The sequence below is a fragment of the Mauremys reevesii genome, linkage group 19 (assembly GCF_016161935.1).
Source record: "Mauremys reevesii isolate NIE-2019 linkage group 19, ASM1616193v1, whole genome shotgun sequence".
Taxonomy (NCBI): domain Eukaryota; kingdom Metazoa; phylum Chordata; order Testudines; family Geoemydidae; genus Mauremys; species Mauremys reevesii.
Window position 1 is genome coordinate 26,350,933 of NC_052641.1, and position 4,297 is coordinate 26,355,229.

A 4,297-nucleotide genomic window follows, 5' to 3' on the forward strand; every position below is an offset into this window, starting at 1 on the left:
CTCTCTCTCCTCTAATGTGTTGGCCAACACACTCTCTGTCTGTCTCTGTCCTTGCCTCTCCTTGTCCTGTCTCCTTTCGTAGGACATGGGTAGGTGTGGTAGCTGTGCGTCCCCACAGACTAGGTCTTGGGAGCGATGAACAAGTAGGGGACCAAAATCACACAGGGTGGTGGGCACTAGAGTGCAGCGGTGACTGTGGGTGTTGACGGAGTCTCTGCTCTAGTGGGACTGATGTGGATGGCGTGGGACAGGGAGGTAGGGATGAGGGCAAGATTTCATGCACCAGTTGCATTTTGTGTAGTGATGGCTTTTTCTTGGGTTACTTACTGCGTTCGCAGAGGAATCATCCAGGAGCAGCAGCCGGAGGTGAAATTGGCAGAAGTAGACCTGAGCCGCCTGGAAATCCTCTTAAGTGGAGATCAACAGTCCTCAGCTTTCTGCCTCCCACATAACTGCCTGTGAGTAAGAGGTCAGGGCTTGGAATTCCTCATCTGTACTCACTGCAATTTTCTTCACACTCTGTTTGCTTCCTCATTGTCTATGGGGCTCTGTGTGATTAAGGCTCGAAGGAACCAGAGTCCCTAGATCTCTCCTGGCGTCTACAGTCTGGGACTGTGATGGTCCTGCTGTGCACCCCTGACTCTCGCCCCCCTTTGCCTCTGCTTGCTGGAAGCAACAAGCTACAAGAAGCAATAAGTTACAAGCCAAAAACATGCTTTTCCCCACAGGTGTGGTGTGTGTGACCAGAGTGTGCTGTGCAGAGTGACTGTTTTAAGGTGTCATTCCAAGGGTTGCTTTCTACTTGTAGTCCTAAAGGTGTGATGGGATGAGGGTTCAGGGCAGAGCCTCACTGTGAGGGAGAGGTGAAAAGTAGAGCCTCCCCAACATTGCCCACTGAGATGGTAACTTACTTGTTTTTTCCTCTTGTGCTGGGTTTAGTACCAAGGGAAAAGAAGTCACGTGTCAGAGTCTACTGCCTTCATGTCATGGAAAGTGAGTGAGAGCGATGGGACCTCAAGAACTACTGATGCCAAGGAAAAGCCGTCCTACTGGGAGTGGAACAGTCGCCACTCTCAATGAGATAAGTGTCTGTTTTGGTGATTGCTCGGCTCACGGCCCACCTTGCTCCTGGTAGGGACGCTCCATTTGCTGGGGCTGTGTTTGTAAGAAAATGTTTTTGTCTAGCTGTGGTTATGAGGGAGACCAGGTCAGGGGCGGCTCTAGCCATTTCGCCTCTCCAAGCACGGCGGCATGTCGTGCGGGGCGCTGTGCCGGTCGCCGGTCGTGCGGCTCCGGTGGACCACCCGCAGGCATGCCTGCGGATGCTCCACCGGGCCGTGGGACCAGCAGGGACGCCTGCGGGAGGTCCACCGGAGCCGCCTGCTGCCCTCCCGGCGACCGGCAGAGCGCCCCCCCGCGGCATGCCGCCTCAAGCACGCGCTTGGCATGCTGGGGCCTGGAGTCGCCCCTGGACCAGGTCCCTATTTTCAGGGGGTGCTCAGTTCTCTGGCCAGGAGCGGTGTATCATCTGCAGCACAAGGTTAGATCCAGGAGAATGACTCTAGGTGGCGAATTGCTTGCCTTCCTCCCGTGTTTTTTTTCTCTCTCTCTCTCTCTCTCTCCCCCCCCTCTAGTATGTTGGCCCACACACACACACTCTCTCTGTCTGTCCTTGCCTTTCCTTGTGCTATCTCCCATCATTGCACACGGGCACACATACTAGGTGTGCACCTCACAGGCTGTTTCAGGAGCAATGAAGAAGTAGGAGGAGACGAAAATCATGTGGGGCAGTGCTAAAGCTCCCAAAGTGGAGTAGTAACTGTTGGTGTTAACTTGGTCTCTGTTCATCGAGTGTTGCCAATGTAGATGGGATGGAAGAGGGAGACAGGGATGAGGGCAGGATTTCAAGCACCAGTAGAGCTTTGTGTAGTGATGGCTCATGCTTGGCTTTTGCAGCTGCGCTTGCAGAGGAATTGTCCAGGAGTCCCAGGCGGAGCAGAAACTGGAGGAGGTGGATCTGAGCAGCTTGGACATCCTTCTAAGGAGACATTCAGAATGCAGAAAGCTGAGGACTGTTCATAACTGGCTGTGAGTAAGAGGTCAGTGCTTTCAATTTCTTATCTGTACTCGCTGTAGTTTTCTTCTCGGGCCGTGTGTTTCCTCATTGGTGTCATGGAGTTTGGTGGAGACAAGGCCCTGCACCCCAGCTTCCTGTCATTCACGAAGACACTCACCCAGCCCGTAAAACAGACGGCTTATTTAGCCGACAGGAACACAGGCCAAGACAGATCTTGCAGGTACAGATAACCGGACCCCCTCAGTTAGGTCCATCTGGGGGGGGGGGCAGGAGGCCAGAGCCCCATCTGGGCTCCCCTCCATTTTCCCAGCCAGCTCCAATCGGAGACTCTCCAGCCCCTCCTGTCTGGCCTTTCTCCCTTTCCCGGGCCAGGAGGTCACCTGATCTTTCTCTGACACCTTCAGTTGGCCCCTTTGCAGAGGAGGGGCCCAGCCATTCTCTATGCAGACGGTATCACAGGGGCCCTCTAAGCTTTTCAAAATCATACATCCTGATCCCCACACCTAGATATTTAAGAAAGGCGTAGGGGAAATTGAGGCACCCACACAGTATTCAGAGAAAACATTCAGAATGTTCCCACTTGGTCACAGTTGGGTTTAGGCTTTTTGGGATTAAGGCTGGGGAAGGGACAAGAGTCTATTGAGCAAAGTGACTATTTGGGTGCAGTTAAAATGGGTCCCTTCTAGTTGCAGGTGTCAAGTAGTTGAGGGTGGAGCCATGGGACACAGGAGCTGTGAAATGAAGAGACTACTTGACATTGCAGACAGAGATGCTAATTTACTTTGTTCTTCTCTGAGCTGGGTTTAGTGCTGAGGAAAAAAGTCACACGTTAGATTCTACTGCCCTCATGCGATGGAAAGCGAGCGAGAGGGATGAGACTGCGAGCAGTGTTCATGCCAGGCAAGAGTCATTCATCTGGGAGCTGAGCAGACCCCACTGCCGCTGAGATAAGTGTCTGTTTTGCTGAGGGTTCTGTTAACGGCCTAGCTGGCTCCTGGTATAGACACCCAGTTAGCTAGGGCTGGGTTTGTAGGAAAAGGTTCCTGACTAGTGGTTATGAGGGAGACCAGGTCCCCATTTTCAGAGGCTGCTCAGTTCTCTGGCCAGGATCGGTATGTCCTCCGCAGGAGAAGGTTAGATCCATGAGGATGACTCCAGGGGGTGAGTTGCTTGCCTTCCTCCTGTGTTTCTCTTTCTCTTCTCTACTCTACTGTGTTGGCCAACACACATCCTCTCTCTCTCGCGCTCTCTCTCCTCGTGCTGTCTCCCTTCATAGGACACAGTCAGGAGTGCTAGATGTGTATCCCCACAGGCTAGGTCTCAGGAGCTATGAAGAAGTAGGAGGGGATGAAAATCATGCAGCGTAGTGGGCACTAGAGTGGAGCAGTGACTGCGGATGCTGACTGTCTCTGTTCGAGTGGGGATGATGTGGATGGGATGGAAGAGGGAAGCAGGGATGTGGGCAAGATTTCAAGCACCAATAGAGCTTTGTGTTGTGATGGCTCATGCTTGGCTTTTGTAGGTGCGCTTGCACAGGAATTGTTCTTCAGGAGCCCCAGCCCGGGGAGAAACTGGCAGAAGTGGACGTGAGCAGCCTGGACATCCTTGTAAGCAGAGATGAAGAGTCCTCAGCTTTCTGCCTTCTCCATGTCTGGCTGTGAGTGAACAATTACGGCCTCTATTCCTCATCCGTACCACTCTAGTTTTCCTCGGAAGCCATGAACCTCCTCGTTGGCCATGGGGCTCTGTGGGATTAAGACCAGGGGAAGGGACAATAGTCTCCTCTTCACAGTGACTCTCTTGGATGCAGGTGCAAGGTGCTGCTTAACATACAAATGTAAAAATAACAATACTGGATCAGATGAAAGGTCCGTGCAGTCCAGTATCCTCCCTTCCGACAGTGGCTTCGGTCAGAGGGAATGAACAGAACAGGGAATCACCGAGTGATACATCTCCTGTTTCCCATTCCCAGCTTCTGGCAAACAGAGGCTATGGACGCCATCCCTGCCCATCCTTACTAATAGCTGTCGATGGACCTCTCCTCCATGAATTTACATAGTTCTTTTTTGAACCCCATTAAGCTTAAGCTTGAGCTTGACAGCATTCTCTGGCAAGGAGTTCCACAGTTTGTGTGTGCATTGTGTGCTTTTTAATTGTAGCTATAAAGGTGTAATGGGAGATGAGAGAAGAAGAACCTACACAACATTGCAGATTCCGATG

At 52.3% G+C, this 4,297-nt stretch overlaps 1 long non-coding RNA gene across 1 annotated transcript; it reads left to right on the top strand.

Annotated features, from left to right (window-relative positions):
* Positions 1 to 345: 345 nt before the first annotated feature.
* Positions 346 to 2,974, top strand: LOC120386633. Its single transcript, XR_005589826.1, has 4 exons — positions 346 to 458; positions 940 to 1,131; positions 1,957 to 2,099; positions 2,885 to 2,974. It is a non-coding gene; the product is annotated as an uncharacterized LOC120386633 (long non-coding RNA).
* Positions 2,975 to 4,297: the final 1,323 nt, after the last annotated feature.